This window comes from Delphinapterus leucas, chromosome 12, assembly GCF_059928025.1.
Source record: "Delphinapterus leucas isolate spDelLeu-1000000601 "Yukka" chromosome 12, BTC_Dleu_Yukka2, whole genome shotgun sequence".
Taxonomy (NCBI): Eukaryota; Metazoa; Chordata; class Mammalia; order Artiodactyla; family Monodontidae; genus Delphinapterus; species Delphinapterus leucas.
Genome location: NC_143140.1, coordinates 20181455 through 20209039, shown reverse-complemented (window position 1 = coordinate 20209039; position 27585 = coordinate 20181455). Strand labels below are relative to the sequence as shown.

The following is a 27585-nucleotide window of genomic DNA, read 5'->3' as shown; positions in this document are numbered from 1 at the left end:
TATAGAGTATATAAAGTGCTTAGCTCAGGGCCTGGCTCATGATAAAAACTCAATAAAGGTGTGCTATCATTGATATATGTGAAGAATCTGAAAAGTTGGAGACTTTTCACTTTAATTTGTGCCATTTTGGTCCAGAACAATTAAGATTGCATATTTCACACAGGTATTAATTAATACAATTTAGTTTAGTATCACTACAAATTGGAATACATTTATTTTCTCCTATAAGTGTTGCCCACTGAATAGGCATGTGTGAAGAGCTGTCTTATTTGAGTCTTCTTAGAGTAGGTCAGAAGAAGACATGATTCTCAGGAAATGGACATTACTGGTTCTAGTCATAAATCATGTGATAGATAATTAGAAGTCAATGAGGGCAGTTGCCTTTTGTCAGTTTATTAAAAAGAGCCTGGAGTTTGAATAGGAAAGATGAACATACCTGTAGATTAAGCCTCTAAATAGCATTCTTTCCCAGCTACATCACTGGAGTTTGAATTGCACATATGGCATAATTACTCAAAATATATGTTCTTCTCATCTGGTGCTTCACTAATTGTTACTCGTTGCAGGTGTTCGCACAAGGTGCGGGCTTCCTTGGGGCTGTAAGAAAATGGAGGTTCTGACAGCTGCTTAGTAAATTAACAGCTGAAAATACAAAATTTACAAACTGAGAATATAATTTAACTTTCGTCATGTTTATTTATTAACTTTCACCAAGTTTTCCATACCTTCCCTGGGCAGTAAAAAGCAATTCATCAAATCTCTTTTCAAGAGGAATTCAAATCTTCCTCCACAAACCATGCTTGGCTAATCTAAGTGAAAATTGTTTTAAAATAAATACATTTAGAAATGCACTAAGGGGATACTTGAGGAAGATTGGTATAATCAGGATTAGTTCAGAAAATTCAAGATGGGAGCCTACTTTTTATTAGCTAATTACTTTCCTTCAATATGCTATTCACTCTTGGGGGAGAAATACTTCACTTATACTCTAATATTTTCAAAATTTTTATTGGAGTTCTTAGGTTATGTCATAGAAGAATATTTAATAGGTTTTATGACTCTGACCTTCAGGATTCTCCCATAGTCCCAGAGTCACAAAGCAACCCGAAAGGATTTGCTTCTCTTGGGGAAAGACAGATAGATGTATAAACTCTAGAGGTGGGTTATCTTAAAAAAATAAACATTGACGTCTCATCTTTTCCTCTTCTATGTTTAAAGTTTTAAGGCAATCTTTCAATGGTCAGGAATTGTTACTTTCAGGAAAGCCAAAGACTGTACATCAAAGATTTAGAAATAGATTTCCTGAAGAATCTGTTTCTAAGATCTGGAGATGAGCAGAATTTCTAGAAGTGAAAATGTTTGGATTCTTTCCCGTATTATAATTTTAGATATATGGAAACTCACTGGAGAGTTTGCAAATACTTAATGGATTATAATGCTTTTTGCCATTGGAGGTATGCATACTTCCCACATGCCTTACAACCAAAGGATTCTGTGATCCAAGGGTCACAACAAAGAGGGGTGGTCTTTTCACTGCAGTGGATGTAGCAAGTGGTTTGGGATGATATGTGTGAGACTTTCATTGGTGAGGAATACAATCAAGTTATTGAAATACTGTGTAATTATAGATAAAAAAGCAAAAAATAATTTTTTCCTGACAGTTTCAGGGTGGACATAGAGTCAGATTCATGGGAATGGAGATGGATTGATTCTCTGTGATAACTGTAATCATTATACTTGGAAAGCTCTAGCTGCTATTTAGGACAAGTGATTGTTCTACGGATCTGTCTGAATATATTTCAGGAGAAATATGTTCCCAAATCTAATTTGGTTATAAGTTTCACCTTGCCCCCAGTTTGAGAGTTCACCTGAGGCAGCCTCTGGGGAGATGCCTCCTCAGAGAGACAGCTCTATGGGGTTGCACTGTGTCCAAATTGAGATCTATGTTTTACATGTCAACTGGCCCAGGCACAGAAACAAGCAACAGTGTTATTTTTTGAGATAATGATCTGCGCCATTATTCATTTATTGCCCTTCTGCTCCGGATTCACCCTTCTGTTTATGCCCTGTGATAAGGCGTCTCTTCTTCACAGTGAGTGTGATGTTCACTTTTCTCTGTAAAGGGCTCTGGTGGGACACCGCAGAGAAGGGGCTCTCCTGCTGCTTCCTGCTGCAGCAGATGGAGGGGGGTGGGTGGTGTCAGTGGTGTCAGAGTACAAACATTTGGTGGAGCTCTGCCCCAGCCATGGGCCTGGAATCCTCAGCCTCCCTGCAGCCTCCACTTGCTGATAGCCTTTCTACACCCGTCTTGAAATGAGAGCTGGTGTCCCAACAGCTTCCTGCCTGTACCTGTGTCCAAAGGCCTCCCAACTGCATTGGCTCCCAGATTCCTCTGCAGCCTAGAGGGCCCCCGCCCCTTCGGCATGCCCACACCCCCGGTGTGGCATCACCTGTTCTTCACCTCCGTTCTGGAGGGTTATATCCTGCTCACCCATGAGCCTGTGGACCAACTTCAGGCTGGACCAACCAGCAAACTTTTCTGCCTTCCTTTGGGCTGAAATATACCTTCTCTAATGGGGTCTGATCCCCAGCCTTGGCAAGGGGATCCCCCTCCCAAGTTTGTTCTTCTTTGAGTACTCTCCCTCCGCCCTAGGCTACTATATAGAGTTTCCTTATATTTTGTCTTTTATCACGGTTTATTCTTTATATTAATCTTCCTCTGTTTAACCCATTATGTGATTTCTATTTCCCGAGTGAACCCAGGCTGCTACACATCAAACCTCAATTGTTCACATGGGCATAAAAAAGCGACTTCTAGATGGCATCCTGATTGAAATGGGAGACACTTTTATGGAAGCCAGTATAGTATGCTGAGTGCGATGTTTATTTTGGGTCAGCAGATGTCTCATGGTGACTCGATGCTAGAGGTGATCTGTAGATGGGTGCTTCCTGGGACCATCCTGCAGGGTTGATGCCTCCCTGGGTGTGGCCTGTAGAGAAGCCAATGGAGTTTCAAAGGCACTACCTGGGACTATGTGGCAAGTGTGAGTAATAAAGAAGAAGACAGTTATTCATCCAATAAGTTTTTACACAGTGCCTAGTATGTGCCGTGTACTGTCCTAGGTAGTGAAGATACAGGAGGGTAAAAGCAACACAAAGCAAAAATCCTTGCATTTGATTTTACTCAGATATTCCCTTCACATTATCTTTTTGCCCACCTGACACTTCAAGTGCGTTTCACATTGTACTGGTTATTGTTACAATCAACAGAATAAATCATTTCACATAAACTGATTATAGAGGTGCTAGAAGTGTGGCGGGGGGCAGTTTGCAGCCATGGGTTATGTGCCAATAGCCATTTTGAAGATAAACTTATGTAAAAAATCTTACTTTGGGACAAACATTTCAAAGAGATTTTACTGCCTTCAAATGAATGGCAACAGGTGAATGGAAAACTAAACCTAGATGGTGCTAGAAGTGTGGCGGGGGGCAGTTTGCAGCCATGGGTTATGTGCCAATAGCCATTTTGAAGATAAACTTATGTAAAAAATCTTACTTTGGGACAAACATTTCAAAGAGATTTTACTGCCTTCAAATGAATGGCAACAGGTGAATGGAAAACTAAACCTAGATGGTGTGTGGAATTGGCTTTGAATTTCTCATTAATTAAGAGTGCTCAGGGGGCTTCCCTGGTGGCGCAGTGGTTGAGAGTCCGCCTGCTGATGCAGGGGACACGGGTTCGTGCCCTGGTCCGGGAAGATCCCACGTGCCGCAGAGCGGCTGGGCCCGTGAGCCATGGCCGCTGAGCCTGCGCGTCCGGAGCCTGTGCTCCGCAACGGGAGAGGCCGCAACAGTGAGAGGCCCGCGTACCGCAAAAAAAAAAAACCCCAAAAAACAAAAACAAAGAGTGCTCAGGGACCTGGCTGTTCTAATTACATTGGTTGGGAAACTTGATCATTAGTGAAATGAAACAGGAAGCTATACCGCTTCCTTGAGAAGCCCAAATGAGACTTGGCATGGTCCATGGAAGAATCAATGTGAAGATTCCCTCTTGCCAATAGGAGGCTCAGTGGGGTAGGTGCTCACTTCTTGGATTCTTGTAGGATTTTCTTTCAGGTGTATTTATTACATCCATTTGAACTCTGCTTTGTTAGTTTTGAGAGGGACTAAATCTGTCATCAATGGTTTGATGACAGGACATTTTAACAGGGCACCTCAGGATGGCTAATTGTTGATTTTACTTCCAATTAGCAGTAACTTTGACGTGTTGGAGGGATTCACATGTGTTCACTGAAGATAATCAGTGCTTTTTTTAGAGGAAGGAACTGATGAGAGAATATTTTTAGATTCTCTTGTTTGTAGTCCAAATGGCCTGAGGTTGGAGGGAAACTGATGTTTTAACCTTTTCATTTCTGTGTTTTCATCTCTCCTGTGTGTTCACATTCTCTGGGCAGGTGTGGACCCACAAGTACACTTTTGTAGTCTGTCTCTTTCTCTTCACTTTCCTTAAAGTAGGAAGGAAGAGGGTGGCCAGTGGAGGAGGAAAACTTCTCAGGATATATGATGTGATAGGAAAAAAGATGCAAAGTTCTTTTGTTTACTCAGGTAATTCAGTTTTTCTGTAGATAAAACTTAGCTAAAAAAATTACTACCTCTTTCTGAGGTTTAATGCTACCTGATGTTTGGGGGAAATATTTACAACTCTTTACATAAGGTGATAATATTTAAAATTGTGTTAAAGTTTCATGTTATACACATTACAAATAGCTATTTCCTTGAGCTGATATTTTCATGTCTAAATTCCATGGTTAGAATTTAATTCAAAATCCCTATTTAAGTGATACTACAGAGCTGGCAAATTAAAACATGTATAGCATTTAAATGAGTGACAGTATTTCAATAAAGTGGTTATAAGGGTCTTGAACTCTGGAATCATTTTATATTAAGAATTTGATTAATCAGCCTAATAGATTTTACTTTACTGTAAATATAATTTTTAAAAAATCTAAGAATATTTCCAAAAATAATTTTATTAAGCCTTTAATGTATGTTTGTTAGAACCATCATAACCTATAGTAATATTATCTTCCACTTAGATCTTCCTTTTATCAGGCTCTGAGTGCAGACCTTGATATATTATGTAGACTCAGTAAAGGGGAAGCTGCTATTATCTCCATTTTCAAATGACAGTCTTGGTATGGAGAATCAGGAAGGGTACCATGCGTGCAATGTTGTTATTTCAGAGAACAGAATAGGATAACTGCCTTTAGAATAGAAAGATTAAAGGATCAGTGTTATAAGAAGTCCTATTATATTGAGGCAAGATAGCATGGGGAAAAGAAAACTTACCCTAGAGATCTTGATTCTAGTTTCCGCTTTGCTACTAACCTACTGTGTGAACCCGAGAAAGTCAGTTAACCTCTCTGAGCCTTGGTTTCATCATCTATAAAGTGAAGGGATTGAATTAAGTGCCCTCTAAGATGCTTCCAGTGATCACATATCATTACACCATTTGGAGGGATTTAGTTTTCATGTCTGTGAGATTACTAATAGCCAAGTACAAACCAAGGAAAGCATGTGTTTAAGTGATTTGCTATCCTCAGATTTGGTAGTCAAATTAGTAGTGTTCCAGGCTCTGCAATTTTTATATATCCGTATAGAAGAACTGACTTCACAGTTCTGACATTCAGAGCAGCAGGAAAATAGCATAATCTATTTCTCCAGGAATCAGGAAGGGAAATCTGGTGATTTGGGCAGTTCATCTTGGCTTCCGGTAAAAAGCAATTGTATCCAGGAACTTTGAAAAATCTGCTCTTAATAGCTTTAAGCAGAAAGGAGATTTAGTGGAAACAGCAACGAGAAGATGTTTTCTCCAGTCCAGTTCAGTATACACATACTGAGCTTCTATTAAAGGTCTACAACCTTTTATTTATAAATCTGAAATTCAAAAAACTCTAAAAAGCCTGAATTCATTTAGTGGGAAAACCTAACCCAAATGGATATGAGGCTACATGCATTTTTTATTTATCTCATTTTGTGTGAATACTTATTTCTCTCAAGGAAGAAACTGCACTGTATTTGGTTTGGGAGTGTCACCCGAGAACCTGCCAGGAATGTTCTATAGGATGTGGTACATGGTCTGTAATAATATTCCAAGATTGGGAGGTTTTGAGTTCCAAAGCTCATCTGGTTCTAAGGGTTTGAGGAAAGGGTTTTGGACATGTACGTGATTAGGGTGAAGGTGGGTAGAGGATGGCTGGAGAGGAACTGGGTGAAATGCAAAGGTACCCAGGATCAGGTAGTTCCCAGACATAGTCACCAATGCAATATGGCATATTTTATAGGAGAGATAGGTACAAAATTTAAGGGCACTCACAGAGCAAGTATTGATGTTTCTGCTGGGATTTCACAGAGGAGGGGAGATTTGAATTAGGTCCTGAAGGATGAGTGGGTGTTTCTCATAGGGAAAGGTGTTCTAAACAGAAAGAAGAGAGGCATGCACATTCATGGTGTCTTGGGGGCCCCTTGGCTCCTCTGGGGTTGAATTAGAGAAGCCATGGAGAGGATGTAATGGGGCTGAGTGTTTGAAAATGAAATTAGGAATATGATCCAGGACCTTGTATATCATTCTCATAACCATTCGTTGACCCCTCTTAGGTTGGGTTGCCCAGAGGCAGGCCCCGAGAGTGGTGTTCCTATGTAAAGGCTTTGTTATAGAAGCATACCCAGGAGACCTACTGGGGGTAGGGCAGCAACACAGGGAAAGGTAATATGTCAAGTAGGGAAGTATTCTTCTTGGGCAAGTTCCAGAGGTGGCTTTAGCTTGATCCTGAAGGAAGCAAGATAGCGAAATACTCCTGCACCCATCAGTCAGTCACAGGGTGAGGGCCATTGGACTGCAGTGGGCTGGTGATGTACATTTTCAGGCACTTCATCTGTCTTGGCCTGGGTTCTCCCCAAAGCAAGAGTACGTGCTGATGAAGGGGAGGTGGTGGGTGACATGGACTAAAATGGTGAATGGAGATTCTAGGAGAGGGGGCAGAGTGCCAACATTTTCTACCATAATACGGTTCGGTGACCTCTTACTGCAACTTATTGCACTGAGTACTTCAGTCATCTCATTCACTTCTCATAACAATTCAACAAGATAGGTAATATTTTCCATTTTATGTTTGAGAATTCTGAAGCTTGGAAGGTCTAGTTAGTGGAGTTGTGTGCTTAGAACCCAGCTCTTTCTGGCCTCCAACTCCTTGTGGACTGCAGGATTCCCTAGATCACCATGGCTTCCCCCCACTTTCCATCCAAGCAACTCTAATAATCTGCACACTGTTTCTCTGCAAACCCTTTTCTCTGAAGGAACTGTTCTGAACTTTAAAAAGTTTCTAAACTGCCACAAATAATGGATAGCCAACAAGTAGATATATATGCACCCAATATAGGAGCATCTCAGTATATAAGGCAAATGTTAACAGACATAAAAGGAGAAATAGGCAGTAACACAATAATTGTGTGGGACTTTAACACCCCACTTACATCATGGACAAATCATCCAGACAGAAAATCAATAAGGAAACACAGGCTTTAAATGATACATTAGATCAGATGGACTTAATTTATATTTATAGAGCATTCCATCCAAAAGCAACAGAATACACATTCTTTTCAAGTGCACATGGAACATTCTCCAGGATAGATCACATGCTGGGCTACAAAGCAAGCCTTGGTAAATTTCAGAAAATTGAAATCATATCAAGCATCCTTTCTGACCACAACGTTGTGAGATTAGAAATCAACTACAAGAAAAGTTTTTAAGAGAAATGTGATGAAACACTGCTAGAAAAATACCCTCTCTTTCATTCTGTTTGAACTTTAGTTCTACTTAATGTGTTCAAGGTCTCCTGAATCAAGTTTTATGCTACAATAAGGCAGAATAATTTCCTTATTTAAGTTTGGCCCAATTAAGAATGTTATCACATCTGTACTGATGCTTATCTTGTTGTTATTAATTTTGTTTTTCATTTGGAATTTCTTCAAAACTTTTTAGGAACCAAGTTAAGTTTTCAAAAGTCAATAAATACAAAAATATTAGTTGATACATTCAATTTCTGAAAGTTCTATATTGTGTCCAGTCCATCAAGAATTAGAGAAATTCTAATTCTGGTAGTTGGGTAGAGGGGAGTAAATTATTATGATTATATCTCATTGCTGTTACTGCAAACAAAGCAAACAAAAGTCTGAAAAAAGTTGTTTCTTTAGAAATTAGTCATTTTATATTACATTTTTAGCTGCAAAGCAAGTAAATCTCCTGAGAATTGAACTCAACAAATATTTATGTAGCATCTAGTATATGCCAAGCACTGTGACTGAGCACTGTTAAAATGGGCGACAGTGATTTCTTTGCTGACTACAGTGACAATGGCAAACTAAAACCCTGTGAAAAATATTTTCATGTGAATGATGAGCTATTAAAATGTCACTAACTGCCAAAATGGAACTCATAGATGAGTCTTCAAAATAGGACAAGTATACATAGACGCCATAAGAAGCATAATTAAGATCTTTTTTTTACATTATTACAGAATGGACTTTTTTTTCTTACTTAAAAACACTTGGAGAAGAGCATTGACTTTTAGTGACTTCTTTATTCCTGTTAGAGTTATTTCAGAAATATTATTTTATCGTCCACAGGAAACGAACAGTATTGCAAGAGTTTTCACTTTAAACGCTTTCAACCTTTTACTCAGCATCATTTCATCCCACCTCTTCTGGCTTTTCTGGCTTTTCTGGTTGTATTTTATCAGTTGTATCAACATTGGTGAGCCAAGAGAAAATAAACGTTTCTGAAAAATAAATCTGTTCCTGTATGTTTCTCCCAGACTGCCTCCCAGATTCGCCGCCAGCATCAGCACACAGGGTGGGAGAGCCACGAGACCCAGCCAAGTCAGCTGCACTAGCTCTACCAGGACCCTGAGGAAGAACTGGGATTTCCAACCTGTGAACGGTCGGTATAAAGTATTTTCACTATGCGTGTTCACCAGGAAAGAATACAGGCTTGAAATATAGTCATAGAGCCTATGTCATCTTGTCCTCCATCTCCGAGAAGGAGAAGAGCTTTCATCTCCACTGCACTGCCAGTCTCTTCCTGTCCCATCCACCTCGGGCTCCCCTGCCCTTGCCACTGTGCTATGCTGGGCTAATTCTGGCTCCCCCTGCAATTCGGCAATGCCAACACAGGTGCTGAATTTATAACCCCTTCACTTATTTTAAACCAACCCCTTCTCAAAGGGACAAGTAAAATTTTTTCTCTTCTACTAAACTTTTCCTGCCAATTCCAGGACACACAGATCTCTAATCTCCACGAATAGTTTTAGGGCCAGAATCGGTGTTAACATTTTCTCCAAACTTTTTCATGTGTGTTCATTTAATTTGTCTAATTATTCAAAGGCAGAAGCTATTTTTATTCTTTGGGTTTTTGTCTAACTACCTAGTTCACAACTGGGTGCAAACAATGCTACAAAACACAAATCAGCTCCTGTTCGCCAGGATTCTACAGTCTAGACAAGGAAAGAGGAGTGCAAATATGTGTAACAAGACTGGTGTTAGAAATGCATTATTCATTCATGTCTTCATTCCTGAGCACTTCTCAGGGGCTGAGCAACATTTTCACAGCCCCTGCAGTCCCGGAGCTCTGTCCTGTGGAGCTGGGCGGGGTGGGTGTCCGGAGGACTGCAGAGGACCGAGGTGACAGAAAGGCAGTCTCTCTCTCCCTCTGTCCCTTTGAATGACAAGAAAAGCAAGAAAGAAGGAAAATAAGATGACAAGATGATGAGTAACTATGAAAGAGATTGGGTTCTAATTTCTCCAGCAAAATCTGAGAGGCTTTGGCTGTGGAAATGTCTCTTTTCTGTAGGCAGATAGAATATCTTGTTTGCTGCCTCCCATAAGGTGGAATGTACAGAACTTACAGTCTAGGCAACTGGAGGTGTGGAGAGTAAAACTGGAAACAGAAAGACCACAAACACAACCACAACCAGGTGTCTTTACACTTTGTTTCTGCACTGGAGGCCCTGGAGTATTGGGTGCTGAACTCAGAAGCAACAAAGCCCCACGTCCTCACTCACCAGCAGGAGAAAAGTCACCTTCATTCTTTCACTCTCCAGGTACTCTATTCCCAATGCACATTGGCTTCTGCCTCCATCATTTTACAGAAATTGTTCTTTCAAAAGTCAGAAGTTGCTCTGCAAAAAGTCAGCAGTGGCCAAATGGGTGTTTTCTGTACACACGCTATCTGGCTTCTCCGTTGAACTGGATTCTGCTGGCCTCTGCTGTTCTCCTCAAAGTATCGCTTTCAAAACTTGAATTCTCTGATCCTGTGGAGTGATCCTTTTCTCCTCTGGACTCTCAGTCCTTTTTGTGTCTGTCCTCCAAGCCTCTGTTTTCTGCTGTCAGCCAGTATTTCTCATCCATCTACATACTCTCCTAGGCCGATCTCATCAGGCCTCATGGTTTAAGTACCGCCCATACGCTTGCTCCCGACAAATCTTTCTTCTGTCCAGATTCTACACCCAACATCTTCAGCTGTGTGTCTTATATGCCCTTCAAACTCAGCACAGCCTAAATAGAACAAACCAAAACTGAGGAGCCGTTTCTGAGACTTCTTTCTCTCTCACCGGCCACATCCAATCAATCCCTAAGTGTTCTAAAATTATGTCCCCACCTGTCTGTCTCTATTACCTGTGTTCTCATTTGCTTAAACTCTTGCTGGCTTCCTAGAGGGTCTCTGGGCACTCAATCTTTATTTCCCTTCAACTCCATTTTCTACAGCTAGCAGACTAGACTCTTCAAACACAGGTCGATGTTCACTACCCTTCCTAAAGCCTTCAGTATGATTTAATTGTCTACAGCATCAGTTTTCTTACTGTGGAATAAGAGGCCCTCCGTTGGCCCCCACCTGCTTCCAGTCCCATCATCTCTCCAGCCCGCACGGCTGTGTGGCATGTGGCTGACCATGTGGTTCCATGCGTCTGTCTTTGTCTGAAACGCTGTCACCCCTTCACCTCCTGGACTAGCTGATTCCTGCTTGTTATGGCTACTAGGAAGTGTCTCCAAGTGTTTCATGGTTGTGGCCCTTTCAGGGTCTGGAGCAACTTGAAAGAATAGAAAAGAAGTCAGAGGGCATTTTTTTTGGCAGGTTCTGTGAGATTATAGTAGCCACATGCTATTCTACATGACATGGCCTACATGTCAGCAAAGTCTGGATTTAAGCCTGGTGTAGACAGAGAAGCATTCACAAAAGTTTCATCAGAATGCTTCCTCAGTTTTACCCCAAAGGCTGCCCCTTCCCACATTATCATGAAAATTCATTTAGTGAAAACTGGTAGAAGGAGAGGATTTTGTTCCTATCTTTTCCAAGATACTGTTTGTCCCTTTCTATTCCAAATAGAGCATGGCAAAACTTTATGGTGCCCCCGTGCCAGACATCTGAGTGATAATTACTTAAATTTTATGTACTGGAAATGTATGCTCTTGCTTTTCTACCCTCCATGTTGGTCATAAGGAACTAAGATTAAATTAATGCCTTCAACCCCCCAAAGATCAATTAGTTAAAAATGGAGGAAACGTGAAGTCCTCCATTTATGCTTATTCTCCTGTAAGATCCCTGGGAAGAGACTAGGGACAGGTAAAATGCTTCTATCCAAATTCTTAGAGCTCTTTATGATTAATCCTGTGCCTCAGTATGATTCTTTATGTTATACCACTATTCATTCATTCTTGAAGGTTCAGTTTATGAATGAAGGTGTCTGGGAAAACGGTCATGGATTTCCAGACTAGGTTTTGTTCACTTATCCTTATCCCTCCCACTATTTTGTGAATAGCTCTATCGTTGCACTTAAAACATCTAATTGCATGTCTTTCTTTAATATCTCTACTTCTTCTATTACCGTGCATTACTTGAGGGCAGGAACTATGTCATATTTATTTTTATTGCTCCCAAATTTAGAACAGAGTCTAGTAGGTACTTAGTAAAATGCTTATTGAATGAGTATACACATTGTTTTTGGCTGCAATGAAGTTTAGGTTTTAAAGAATCTAGTAATTCTCAGTGCCTGTAGATGTCTGTAATAATCAATAAGCTCCCTCTCTATCTCAATATTTTTTTTTCTGATAATAAATTTCTTACTGTCACACTGAGGCAAGAGTTTCTGTATTTCCCAGAGGTACTAGGTATAGGGAAATCAATCACCTGGCAGTGTTCCATGGAGCAAATAGCCTAGAAGAATCTGTGTGGGAAGATTGATTAAAGATTGCACTGGCTGGGATATTGCACAGGCTGGGATGTATAAGTGACAGTGAGCTGACTTGCAAGCCTGGATAGAGTTGCCCTCAGAAAGTGAAACTGGAAATCAACACCCATTGAACTGGAACAAAAATATACAAGTTAGCTAAGGAGATGGCAGACTTACTCCCGAGGAAGAGGAACACATGACTGAAACCTGCTGAAGATGTTATGCCTGAAAGAAGGCGATATCAAGCAACTGAGGGGCTGGGCTGGAAAGGAAATGTGAAAGCGGTGGGTACTGTCCCACGTCGCTCTGGTGCTCTTCTAACCTCTTCACAGCAAGAGAACTGAGCAACAGGGGTATCCCTTCTGTGGAGACAGCTGTTTCAGGTTGCCTTTGCCAGGGTGGTGGTGTAGATCATTCCCATGGAGGAAATGGCCTGGGCAACACGAAGTCCAGCCTGGCAGGAACATAGCAGTGATGACGAGGGGGCTGGCGCAAGTGGCCAGGGGATAGACTAAGTGTTGGGGGGGGGAATGATAATGTCCCATTGATTGTAACTTTTTAGGTTATAGCGGCCACTGAAGGTAACTAAAGCAGAGACTAGTGTTAAGATATAAGATCAGACTTCAGTTTTCTTTTTAATACAGAATAAAATGAGTAACGAATGATTAGGGGAAACTATTAGAGGTTTTTGCAATACAGAAGAGGTGGGAAATGATTAAGGCCTAAAGTAAGCTGTGGACATGGGAGAGTGTGGAGTATGATCCATGTGGCAAAGTAAACACGAGACAAAAACCATAAAGCGCTTCCAACATCGACGACTAGCAACCACTCTTTCACGTCACTCAGCTACCTCAACTTCACTTTGGATAAATAGAACACCTGTGAATGATGCTGTCACTAAAACTATGAAGCACTCTTTTTTTAAATTAGTTTTCACTGTGGTAAATATGCATAGCGTGAAGTTTACCATCTTAATCCTTTTTAACTGTACAATACAGTTGCATTGAATACATTCACAGTGTTGTGTAACTATCACCCCTGTCCGTTTCCAGGACTTTTTTGTCACCCCAAACTGAAACTCTGTACCCATTCAACGATCGATAACTCCCTGGTCTTTTCTCCCCACGATGTGACGCCCGGCAGCCTCTATTCTACTTTCTGTCTCTATAAATTTGCCTGGTCTAAATACCTCGTATAAGTGGAATCATACAATCTCTGTCCTCTTGTGTCTGCTTATTTCACTTAGCATAATACTTTTAAGATCCATCTCTGCTGTAGCCTGTGTCGGAACTTTATTCCCTTTTGTGGCTGAATAATATTCCATTGTATGCCTGTACCTCAATTTGTTTATCCATTCATCCGTTGATGGACATTTGGGTTGTTTCTGCCTTTTGGCTACTGTGGATAATGCTGCTATAAACACTGGCACACAAGCATCTGTTTAAGTCCCTGTTCTCAATTACTTTGGAAGTTTTAAAGCCTTCCTTCACTGGGACAGTGTGTAGGAAGGAAGTGCCGGATGTGTGGACCATGCCATCGAGAGCTCTGAATCCCCATTGCTGTTCTCACTGCTCAGACCAGAGAGTCAGATAATCAGCTCATTCATTCTGGGACATGACAATGCCTTGCATTTCAAGGAAATGACACTTCTGTCTCTCCGAGTTCAGGACAACAACTGCGTGTAACGTTTCTCCTCACTCAGTAGGCTACGCATCCAACAGAGTCCTTCACACAAACACCTGGGCTTTTCTCCAGCAGGACACAAGCATGCAAATATGTAAAAGGTTCTGGGCTGCGAGGCTGACTCCCTGCTGTGAGAGCCTGGAGAGCACAGAGACTGAACATCTGTTTTTCGAATTGAATTGCTTTGTTTGTTAATCTAGCATAATCAGCTCCTGGTGCTGTGGCAGGCCTACAGATAGGTGGAATTAATCAGAGCTCTTACCTAACGATCAGAACCTCAGCGGCACACTCCAGTTCAGAAACAACCTAACCAGCAACCCCTTTGGGCATGTAGAATTTGCCAAAAGGCAGCCCAGAGTAAGGTTGAAGTGAAACTAGCCCCTGGTAGGTCCAGGAGTTTTTTTGTTTTGTTTTGTTTTTGCGGTACGCGGGCCTCTCACTGTTGTGGCCTCTCCCGTTGCGGAGCACAGACTCCGGAGGCGTAGGCTCAGCGGCCATGGCTCACGGGCCCAGCCGCTCTGCGGCACGTGGGATCCTCCCGGACCGGGGCACGAACCCGTGTTCCCTGCATCGGCAGGCGGACTCTCAACCACTGCGCCACCAGGGAAGCCCCAGGAGTTTTTTTTTTTTTTAAGAAAACTTCAAATCTGTATAAGTGGTTTTTTTTGTTTGTTTGTTTTTGTTGTTGTTTTTTTGCGGTACGCGGGCCTCCCACTGCTGCGGCCCCTCCCGCCGCGGAGCACAGGCTCCGGACGCACAGGCCCAGTGGCCACGGCTCACGGGCCCAGCCGTTCCGCGGCACGCGGGATCCTCCCGGACCGGGGCACGAACCCGTGTCCCCTGCATCGGCAGGCGGACTCCCAACCACTGCGCCACCAGGGAAGCCCTGTATAAGTTTTTACGAAGCTAAGATGCAGGAAGAAATGTTAAAGGTAAGAAAATGTAACTGAAGTAGTTTCTCCATTATAGAGTCCCTGAGGAGAAAAACAGAAAGAAGATTTTTAATCCTGCATGTTTATAAGTCATTAGCAGAAAAATAATTTTGGCAACTTCCTTACCTGTTTCATGTATGTCTTTCATCTCCTCAGTGAGGGTCACGGCCATTTACATCATTTGGGGAGATAAAGTTTAACCCCCAAATCCCTAGGAGAAGTTGCACAGTGACTTGAGTTCATATGAAGGCATAAACAAGTGGGTTTGGATGGGAGGGTGTGGGCAGTGGGCAGAGGAAGAGACAAGAATTACTGAATCCACTTAGGGAGAGCTGTGCTGGGAACGCTGGGAAAGGGGAGACTTAGGACGATGGGAATGAAAACAGCTGACTTTAAAACTGCTCAGAGCTAACTCTGCATGCACATTATTATTAATTTTCTTTGACATTAATGATTTTTACAGTAAGCCTTGGGGACTTAAACATATTGGAAACAATTGAGAAGAGCAGTTTTTCTCATCTGAGCCTCTTCTTGCAGTGTGTGTGTGTGTGTGTGTGTGTGTGCGTGCGCGCGCACGTGCTGTTTGGACACTGTTGTCAGGCAAGGAGACAGAAGCACAGATTCAATATCTGTTTTTGCAAATTTGTCCCTCATGGTTTTGAGGCTTCATTCAGGCAGAATTTCGTATTGCGTTTTTCCTGTCTTCACTTAGGAAACACTGGACCTTGGGACTTAAAATTGCTCCATTTGCTGAAGCTCTCCATCCCTCACTTCCCCTTAGGAAACAGAATCACTTACTGTCACAAGGGGTTGCTGGTTTGGCGACTCCCTTTCCTGTCACTGTGTCATTCTCTTATTGTACCAGTTTGGTGTGAAGAAGAAAAATGTGGACCCTAAAAATTAATAACCTTGTTCTTGGTTTGGCATGGCTTTAAGACCCGAAGGTTTTGTGGGCCCCCCTTAACCTTACCTGACAGTAATACTCTAAGAGGAGTGAAAAGGGAATAGGTTTGTTCGGACTTTCAGAGGGAATGATATTTTCCTTTATTCTGTTTTTCATTGTAAATTATAATATAATACTTTAGTGCGTTTGAATTTGTCCCGTGGATCCAACAAGGTACTGCCCTGCTTATTGGGGTTTGAAAACTACATATATTCATTGTCAAGCCAAAACAGGAGCTCCTCATACAAAAGCTCTGAGTCTCTCATTTGTTTCTTTGTTTTTTAAATGAAGGATCAGTTTGGAGGCAACTCTCCATTTGTCTGAGTTTGTTACAAGGAAAATAGAACATATAGACAGAACAATTGGGAGCCTCCATGAAGAAATTAAACTTTCTGCATCTTTACTAGGCTATTATTAATTGATAAAATGTAGTTCTCTGTAAACTTGAAAAAATATTTCCTGAATTTTTTGGGGGGTGGGAAAAACAAAATTGAGAGTATATTCAGAAGATAATTCAGAACATTCTAATATTAAAGGTAATTTGAACTTGTATCCAGGAGGCTCTTAGAAAAAGAAAATTTGAGCTACAGCAAGAAAGTATTAGCTTATCTTAGAGAACAGATCATCACTTGGTCCTGATAGAAGAGCTGGATGACCCAGAGCCAATACCATGAAAGAAATGCATCATTTTGATGAAAACTCTTGGAATGTGATGAAGTGAAGCAAGAAAATGAAAATAGGACTGGTCATTCACGTGTATGTTTCTTTCAAAGCTGGAAAAACACATTTGAAAGTTTCATAACTAACCCCAGTTCTGGCCTAAATTTAATGTGAACAGAATAGGTGGTATGTCTGTATCTCTTGGCTGAAAATTCTGCTATTTTCTTGGATTAGATACCCAATTTAGAAATTATGATCATTCCAGTGTGCATTTATTCTGGAAAATCTTTAGCCAATTACAAATGAGCTTCCAAGATTTTAGAACTATTAACATAATAAGTTCGCTAACCCATGTATCTCCAGTCTAGAACTATGCTTAACTTCTATCTGCTATTCAGCAAATATTTGTTGAATGAAAGAACTAAGTTGACAGAGAGAAGCAACTCCATCTCTACAGTGTATAAATTTAATCTCCCTGATAATCAGAATGGGAACTTTCCTTGGGGTGTAGGGGAAGTTCTGGGCATCTAGGAATTCATATGAGGACGTTTGAGGAAAGGAGAAACCCATGGAAAGACTGGTAGGTTTGAAGGTTGGAGAGAGCCTCAAAGGCAATTTACCCTGGATTTAGATTTTTCTTTAAATTCTGTCCAGTCACAGTTGCACAGAGACTAGGTTAGAGCAGACGTTCCTAAACTTTCTTCACTCCCAGTGCCGTTAGTGTCTTGGTGAGCTTTTCTTATAATATGCCCAGACCAAAAGAAAAAACTCACAGTTCCATTTATGAAGTAGGTAGGAATAAACAACTTAATAAATATTTAAGTCCTAACAACTTAATAGCCGTTTGAATACATAATGCACATACATTAAAAGAAAAAAAAATTTTATTTCACTCCAAAATAGCCATAACTACTTACTAATGAGACGTGTATGCCTGTTGAGTGCTGCACCACTTCTCAAATTTTGATATCACCGTCAGCCTCATTTTTCTTTTCACACTACCGTGTAGTACTTGATTTTTATCACAGCAACCACTGTAAATCCAGTTTCGCAAAGATATGATGTCTCGAAAGGAACATAACAATCTAATGTTAAAATTGCCCATACGGTGTCTGATGGATGTCAGGGATTGCAGTGTTTGCCTCAAAAATTCCCATGTCCCACTGCACCATGTGAGTTCACTTCAGTGCCTCAGAGCCCCTTGGGCAATATTTGGAAAACACATGATTATAGAGATGAAAGATATACAAGATAATAATAATAATGTTAACTGCTGACTCACCAAAAAGAGCACCATCATAGAGCTAAACTACATTTATTCTTAACCCAGTAAGGAAGATCAGTGTCTTGTGGAAATCTTATGAATATTTCTGAGGGGGCAGGTGAGGGCCAGGATATTTGTGAGGTTTCTGGAGTCAGTGTAAGGTCTTTCCATGCAGTAAACTGATGGGGATTTGACAGAGTTCATGACGTAATAGTTTAGAATCTGTGGCCACAGTGAAGCAAGGATTTCTGAGGGAATGTGGAAGCATAAGTAATCATTTGACAAGTCCGATTGAGTGGTCTGCTATCCTGAGAAGGGAGGTAATTAGGACTTGCTCAAAGTTCTGGATATATGGATTTGGAGGAAGTTCCTGAAATTAAAAATAGTTATTTGTACTTTCATCCTCTTGGGCAAGAGTTTTTTGGAAGAGTCCAGTTAATATAGACATCGGGCTGTGTGGTTTTGGTTCTTAATAAAAATGATAAAAATAACAATAGTTATTGAGCCTTTTTCTTGCTACCCATGGTTCTCAGCACTTTACATGCATTCTATTTTAAACTATTCTCAACAATTTCATGAGGTAGGAATTGCTATCCCTATTTTTACAGAACAAGGATATGAAAGGAAGGTGCTTGCCTATGGTCAGGGAATGAAGACAAGAAGAGCATGTGTCTGTTTTTGTTTTTGTAAACAGTGAAAAGACAAGGGCAAGTATGATAAGAGTAATTCAGAGGTTTGTGTATTTATTTTCAAAGTGTTATTTCAGTTTCATATTACTCCTGCTATGGCCTTATAATGGCCCATGGGCCTCCTTACACAGTGGCAGAGGGGCTCCTCTGTTTTGACCAGACTGTGGATACTGCTTGTTGTAGCTTTCTTGTTTGCTAATCCTGGTTGCCAGTGACCAACTACCCAGAGCTGACCTCATGCCTCACACTGCTACTGACTCTGGGAGAACTCCTAAAGAGCAGCAAAGCCTTTGGACATGGAGAACAGGCCTTCATCTGGGCAGCACAGAGGGTAGTGCACAGTCTCCTTCTTTATGGTGTGTTGATTGCTTAGTTATTGAGCCATATTACAGATTGTGACTTCATTCTGAAAAAAAAAATGCAGTGTTAAAGTGATTTGCATCCTTGCTAGCTTAAATTTTTCTTTTTTTAACTTTAGATGGCAATAGCATGTAGTAAAAGAACAACAAATTTTGATATAAGAATTTTGGGGTTGAATTCAGGCTCTTCCATTTCCAAACTGTGTTACTTAATCAAGTGACTTAGCATCTCTGAACTTCAGGTTCTTCTTTAGGAAATAATAATGACTATGTACTTCACAGGGTTGGTGGGAAGTTCCAATAAGGTAACGTTAAAATATATTAAAGAGGCTTTTAACACAGTAGAGTATTATACATATATTAATTATTATTGTTGTTGTTGTTATTACATGATTCTGTGAAAGTATGTTACAGACACTCAGTTATGAGTCCTGTAATTCTATTTCATGTTCCTTTGTGCTAATATGCTTATTCCTTGAGGCACAGGAGTTCATATACATCATTCTGTAATTCTGGGCATGTTGTAATATAACACCCTGGTGGCTCATTTACAATAGACTAAACATTTCTCAGCATAAATGCACACTGGATTGATAATTATTTCTTCAAGCTATATTTTAACTTGGTAATTTAATTTTCATGCAGGCTCTTAACTGCAGGATTTATATGTGGCAGCTTAAATACATGCCCACTGACACACACCATGACACCATGGTCCACACTCATAAATTCATCTTTAGAAAGCTTCCTCACTCTAAAGGCAAAACTCAAAGGAACTTTCAGCAGGACCATATGTTCTCTGAGGGAAAGTTGTACTCTTTGATTTCCTTTTAGTCCTTTGAGAGGTACAGCTCTCATTTACATCAAAATAACTTCAGGAAGTGAAGGAGGATATGAAGAAATACAACACTAATTGTAACATTTATTTGGCAGTTGTCAGGTTTGTCGGCATCAATAAAATAGTAATCATGCCTTTGCATATAGTGATTTATTTTGTTTTTATAGAAAAAGGGCTTAAGTAGGAGGGTACAGGATTTTCCCATGGATCCAAGGATAGGAAGGTAGTGGGGGCATCATGACAGGAACTTGAACTGATATTCACTAGGATCCAGGACAGATTTTCTTAGCATGTGCTGGTAATACATGGGACCATTTCAAGGCATCTCTCATTGTCCTTTTCTTCTCAAAGACTGTTTTTTTTTTACTCTGTTTGCATAGCTCTCTATCACAGCTTCCTCAGAGTGGGATCTTTTGACCTAGGAGCCTACATCATGTGACAAAGAAGCAGCCACCATTGACTGACTTTTCTGCTCTTTGATCCTCTTCCAAATTGCTGGAGAGAAACCCTCAATAGTTCAGCCCAGTCTTTTCATTACTAGTCCTTACATAAACTGCCCAGTGGGTTATAGCCATGGATTGCAGACCTGAAGTACAAACATGACTCCAGGGGCAGGTGGTGGCGGCTCTCAGAGAAGGGAACCTGGGCAGGATAATCACTGCCAAATCTCAAGAACATAAAATATTTGAATCATAGAAACTCTTTACTGTTGTCACAGAAATATTAGCATGCAAAAACTCAGGTTTACAGAAATCTGGATTTAGTTTACATCCTTAGTTTTATGTAATGATCACGTTTGTGAACATTGTTTTAGCCAATCCTATATAGTGCTTGGAATAGTTATTTAAAGGAATTCTACAGGTGAATCCTTTTAAAAACATCCAATCAATCAACATGTCTTTATGGAACATCCATTTTTAAGCACACTATATTGCATATATGATTTCCTATGGTCAACAAAGAATTGATTTACCTTATGTTATTTGAATAGATATGTTATAAAGGTTTATGGTTCCTTAGATGATGGGGTTCTATTTGGTCATAAGTTTGGGGGTTGCTCTTTTAGTCTGTACCTGCTGTATACAGTCTATATACAGAAGTATTGTCTTAATTCTAAAATAAGCATTTGAAAGAAGTTGAATGTGACTGGGGTCTAGTGAGCAAGGGGAGAGTGACACACATGCACAAACACCATGAAAGAATCAAGGCAGATGTCAAGAAAGCTCTTTGTGAGTGCTGTGATTTTTATTTCCAGTATGTGAATTTGCTCGTTATAGCAGACCTCACTGAAGACCAGTGCAGCTCGCAAAACTCACTCTCAAGTTGTTCCCTGACTCATTAAGTTAGTAATGGTTCTTGGAGTGGAGAAAAATCTGTACCAGGTGCAGTTAGACCCTTAGGTCTCCTGGATACTAGGTTTCTCTCTCCCAAGTAGGAGACTCGCCATTAATGTTCAGAGGAAACAACCTGTGACGCTCTGAACTTCTGTACACAAGTCACAGTGACTTATGTGTGTGACAAATTCTTTTAAAGGAAAACCAAAAGAAAGAAAGACAATGCAGGGAGAAATAGGAAACACTTAAACAAAAGCAGTGGTTGTAATTGAAATCCTTAGAAAGACAAGAAATAGTGCATCCACTACAAACAAAAAAATAAAAGCAAAAGTATGATGCTTATATAAATAAACAGACTCAGAAAGTGTTCTCGGAAATTAAAATAAAATCATTTAGAAAAACCAAATAGATGTTGAGAAAATCCCTGGGAAAATAGAATCAAAAGATAAAGAAATGGAGAATAGAAGAAAAGAGGTAAGAAAATTAAATGATCAATCTAGGAGTTCCAGCATTCAGCTCATAGATATTGCATAAAGAGAGAGGAAAGAAAACAGACATTAGGAAATTGCTCAAGAGATAGAAGACAAAAAATATTTCCAGAACTGACATACAAGGGTCTCCAAGTTAGAAGAACCCAGCAGGAGCCCAACAAAAAAGTATTCACATCAAAGCACATTTTAATGAATTTTCAGAAGTTCTAGAAAAAGTAGAGGCTCCCAAACTTTCCAGAGAGAATTAAAACAAAAAACAAAAAAAGAAAAAAGATGCACATTTACCTCCAAAGACTCTAGAATCAAAATAACATTAGAATTGTCAAAAGCAACATTGGGGTAAGAATATTATGGAGAGATAGCTTAAAATTCAAAAGGAACATAGTTTTCAACTTACAATTATATACCCAGACAAACTATTATACAAATATCTGTGTAGAATAAATATATTTCAAGAATGAAAACAATCATTATTGATTCTTGTGCTCTTTTTTCTCCAACTTTATAGAGGTATGATTGACAAATAAAAGTTATACATATTTAGGTTGTACAATGTGATTTATTTTAAGATGTACAATGTGATGATTTAATATGCATATACCTTAGTTACTGCAGAATGAGCTTTAGCAAAATGAGAGAAAACGTGAAGATAAAAGACAGCATGGAACCCAGGGAAAGAAGGTCCAGTTCTTGAAAGGAATCCTTTCTTCCTTCCTGCCTGTGTGCCTTACTTATTTCTTTTTCTTCTTTCCTTTCTCATTTTCCTTTTTTGTGTTTAATTGGAGTATAGCTGATTTACAATGTTGTGTTAGTTTCTCTTGTACAACGAAGTGAATCAGCTATATGTACACATATATACCCTCCCTCTTGGACCTTCCTCCCACCCCCCCAATCCTACACATCTACATCATCAAAGAGCACCAAGCTGAGCTCCCTGTGCTACACAGCAGGTTCCTGCTAGCTACCTATTTTACACATGGTAGTGTATATATGTCAGTCCTAATCTCCCACTTATCCCACCATCCCCTTACCCTGCTGTGTCCACATGTCTGTTCTCTATGTCTGAGTCTCTATTCCTGCCCTGCAAATAGGTTAATCTGTGCCATTTTTCTAGATTGCACATATATGTGTTAATATACGATATTTCTTTTTCTCTTTCTGACTTACTTCACTCTGTATGACAGACTCTAGGTCCATCCACATCTCTACAAATGACCCAGTTTCATTCCTTTTTATGGCTGAGTAATATTCCATTGTATATATGTACCACATCTTTATCCATTCATCTGTCAATGGACACTTAGGTTGCTTCCATGTCCTGGCTATTGTAAATAGTGCTGCAGTGAACATTGGGGTACATGACTCTTTTTGAATTATGGTTTTATCAGGGTATATGCCCAGTAGTGGGATTGCTGGGTCATATGGTAGTTCTATTTTTTAGGGGACCTCCGTACTGTTCTCCATAGTGGCTGTAACAAGTTACATTCCCACCAACAGTGTGTGAGGGTTCCCTTTTCTCCACACCCACTCCAGCATATATTTTTTGTAGATTTTTTGATAATGGCCATTCTGACCGGCGTGAGGTGATACCTCACTGTAGTTTTGATTTGCACTTCTCTAATAATTACTGATTTGAGCATATTTTCATGTGTTTGTTGGCCATCTGTATGTCTTATTTGGAGAAATGTCTATTTATGAGCTGTTTGTATATTTTGGAGATTAATCCTTTGTCAGCTGCTTCATTTGTAAATATTTTCTCCCATTCTGAGGGTTGTGTTTTTGTCTTGTTTATGGTTTCCTTTGCTGTGCAAAAGCTTTTATTGTTTTCCTATTTTTAACTTGAAAAATGGTACCAAAATTTAAATTCTATCACCTGGACTCTGTAGATGTTTACAACTCTTAATGCCACGTTCATTCCCTTTGTGCAAAATAACCTTTGGCATCCTCTTTCTTTAATGAGTCATGTGGTTATTGACAGAGTGGTGGAGAGATGATCACAAAAGTGGAGTGGCTAGGGCGAGAAACATGGTGGAGAACACTGAACTAATGAAGAATATGAGGAAAGCCAACTGAGAACTTCAGGAAGCAGAATGAAAATCAGAATAATATGTTTTCCTCTGGACAGATAGAAATGGAATTAAAGCTTGGTGGGAAAGTTTGAAGACTTCGCTTGTAAAAGAACCTCAGAGCTATCAGAATATTTCATGCTTTCATTAGAAGTTCTGCATCATCTCTTTAGAACCATGAGTACAAATTATTTACTACAAATATCCTGAGAAGCAGTTGAGGAAAATTTGTTGTAACAAACAACTTTACTGCATACCAGAGAAATCATTTTAGAAGGAAACTGGTAATTATTTTGTCACATATTGCCCTCAGATCTATGGTTAGCCTGTTTTTATACCTGTGCATTGTTCTGTAGTTCATACTGAATGAAGAATAAAGTAAATCAGTTCTTTAGCACATTGTACCTGATACTATGTTTTTGTCAATAAGCTTTCCCCTGGGGAAACATCACTTAAATGAAACCATTTATTCCATTTCACTGTATTTTTATACCAATGCTTTAATGAAAAGGAAATGGAAGAAATTGGTTTGTACTATAAGAAACTGAAAGCAGTGGGTCTGTGACCTGAGTAACTGTTTTCCCTATGATATATATTATCTGTCTCTATAGATATAATTGAGTATATGAGCATTAACTGTTAGTGATATATTTCTTAAATACACTTAAAAAGTTAGATGTTTAAGAGACATGATACTTGTGTCAGACCTTGCCTGTACTACCCACAGCTCCTCAGAAGGGGCAGAGCTATGTTTGGTTCCTTGGCATCATCTGAGTGGGTTGGAAGAATTCTGAAATACTTTTATTCTCTTCCTTCCACGTCTGTCCTGATATCCTTGTCTTCTTTTTCTTCTCTTCTCTCTTTTTTCCCCTCAAGTTTAACACCTAGATTATGTCCAGGCTTCTGTGGTGTCTGTGCACCATGTTTAATACTCAGCTAAAATTTTCCTTCACCAAAAACTGCAAGGAAATTGACACTTGCAAGATTGTTGGTTTTGAGCCAAATTATACAGTGAGTTCCACTTTTTAAAGAAACAAAGCTTGAGAGGTTCATGTGAGTAAATCTGTCTGAGCCAATAGCTAAACAGTTATTTGGAGTGCTCTGAAAAATCTTGCTCCTTTTGTTCAAGGAACAGGCTATTAAAGAGATTAATAAACAGTGGTGAATGTTAGCCTATTCAGAAGATTTATGCGATTATACTCCATTTTTCTTCCCTTTCCACCTGGCTGAGCTGACAGTTTTTGTATTTATTTTTCTGAGCGTAAGTATGCGGTGCACAAGAAGGTATAAGCCAGTAGCAGAAGAGATGAGAAATATCTAAAGGGTATTTATGACTATGGACACAAAGTTAAAACTGAGTTAATAGTTTTGAGTGTTGAAAATTCTGTAATTTTTGTCTGTGATTGTATTTTTAGAAGACATGTCATGTGTTTTTTCTTTCATAGGTTAGGTTTGTAAATGGCTTATTTATGTACGATGTGAGGTGTGGTATGGGCCTGGATGTTGTGTCCCTACCTATGAATAAAGAGATGGGCCCACTTGAATGTTAACTCTCCCATTGGCTATGTACTATCTCAAATGTTTTTACCTTCAAGCACAGATGGTTCAGGTCTTCTAGTTTTCTCTGCTTCTCAAATTCCTCAAAGTTGGTATGTCTCAGAAGTTCTGTCTCAAAAAATGTTCCTATTTTGTTCATTGTTTTTGTTACTAGTGCAGATAGCGTCATATTTCCGTTGCTAACACCTGTCTACAAGTGGTCAAATTTAGAGTTGGTTTAGATTGCTAACTGTTTAAAATGTAATTGGTATATTATGAGAGAAAAGCGGTAATGAATTTCAACTTTAAAGATTTACTAAAATAATACACAGTAATTTCTATGACATTATAATCATAGACTCAGTGAAAGAAACTATTCTAAGGAAAAAGTGAATATATAAGAAGAGATTATAAGGAAAACTTCGTGACAAAGATAGGTGAGCTCAACAGGATTGGTTTTGATTAAAGAATAGAAACAAATCATACTTTTGTAGAGGAGGCAGCTATGAAAGAACAGTTGGAGTTTGAAAGAAAATTTAAAGTGTGGAGGAACTGAATTGAAGAAGTTTATATTTATGACTGTTACATTTATGTTATCTATTCGTAATCATCCCTTCTCCTCCCCACAACCATCATTCTTACTTTATCAGTCTGATTATTTTCATCATAACATTTACTACTGCCTAAAATTATTTTGATCTAAGCATTTCTTTAGTTATTTAATATCCACCAGCACCTCTAGAATGTAGAATCCATGAGATTAGGACACTTGTCTGTCTTGTTCATGTTGCATACCTACCATGTGTCTGTGCTCAATAAATATTTAAATGAATGGACATTGTCAATAAATCTTCATATAAGGACAAAGGAGGAGTACATTAGGATGATAACAATCTCTAGAACGTATACTGCTAAATAATTTACCTAATATTCATGGTATTAATTACAACACCAATTTATAGAGTACCTGTTATGTGTTATGAACCAGGCAAAGCAATTTGTATATACAAAGTCCAATACTCACAGAAACCTGCGAGAAAACTATTACTATGCTCAGCTTTGTATGAGTAAACTGGAGCTTAGAAATATGTTTGAAGTAAGGAAGTTGATAATTACCTTGGCCATTTATTCAGCTAGAGATAAGTAAACAGATTTTGAGCAATATTTTTGACCCAGTTTTGTTAAAAACATAAAGGTTTAAAGGAATCATTTGCATGGTAAAATAGTTTTCTCTATTTATTTCAGACAATCTAGCAGCTGGAGTGGAGGAAAAATCTTCCCAGAATTTCAGATAAGCAAGGGCAAAATTTGGTGAGGTGCTGTGGGGATCAGGTGAGTGGGTCAGAGTCTTAAGGATGACTGTAAATAGTCACACTGACTGGACCTTGGGTCCACATCAAGTAGGAAGACAGACAAACCTTGGAATGACCAATAGCCTGGTACTATTTGAGAATATTTCACTGGGAAGGAGTGATCAAGTGAGGTTGACTTATTGTTTTCTCACATTTCATCGACTTTCTAGCTTGACTTCGTTCCTTACTACCCTACTGAAACAGTACTTTCCATTGTTTCACTTAGGACATTATGGGGAAATTTCCTCATCCTTTGCTCCTTTTGCATCATCTTTGTATGGAATCTCTACAGCATTAAATCTTGTTGGTTGTAAACGTCTAGAAAGTCTTCCCTTAATTTTTGTAATGCTGCATTCTATTGACTTGGTTCCTATTTCGGTCTACTTTCTTCACCTAGCCTCTCTTTCTTTATCTACCCTTAAGGTGTAAGCATCGTAAGAGATGGTAATTTCTTCTGATTCTGTGCTCATTTTCTGGGATTTATCTATGCTCAAGATATCACCATGTCAGACATAATCCCTCAAATGTCCAAGTGCCACTAAACATCTCTTTATGGATATCCTGCTAATAATTCAAACTCAATACATCCAAACCCAAATCCATTTTCCTCTTGACTTTCATGTTCCTATCTCCCAAGCCAGCTCCTACTACCTACCCTCAGTTGATGATTCTCTTGGTCATGTAGGACAGGAAGCTCAGAGTAGCTCTTGACACGCCCCTCAACAAAAGTCTAATTTTCATCTGTCACCATACCCTCTTTGGGTAACCTTTTTCACCCATTTCACCCTCCTCCACCCTCCTTCCCCACTAGTAACCACCAGCCTGCTCTCTGTATCTATGTGTTTGTTTTTGTTTTGTTTTCTTTCTTCATTTAAAAAAGTACATTACATATATGAGTGAAATATTATGGTATTTGTCTTTCTCCATCTGACTCATTTCACTTAGCATAATACTCTCAAGGTCAATCCATGTACTCAAAAATAGCAAGATTTCATCTTTTTAAGTGACTGAGTAATATTTCATTGTATAAATAAATATATATATATATATTCATATAAAACACATCTTCTTTATCCATTCATTCTTTTTTGGGCACTTAGGTTGTTTCCATATCTTGGCTTTTGTAAATAATGCTGCAGTGAAAATAGGGG

At 39.4% G+C, this 27585-nt stretch overlaps 1 long non-coding RNA gene across 2 annotated transcripts in view; it reads left to right on the top strand.

Moving 5' to 3' along the window:
• The window catches only part of LOC149747839 (uncharacterized), a 439951-nt gene that overhangs the window by 221678 nt on the left and 190688 nt on the right, over window positions 1–27585 (top strand). For both annotated transcript variants that reach the window (XR_016395130.1, XR_016395129.1), the window contains one exon: window positions 8877–9001. This is a non-coding gene — a long non-coding RNA (uncharacterized LOC149747839). The remainder of the gene's footprint in view (window positions 1–8876; window positions 9002–27585) is intronic.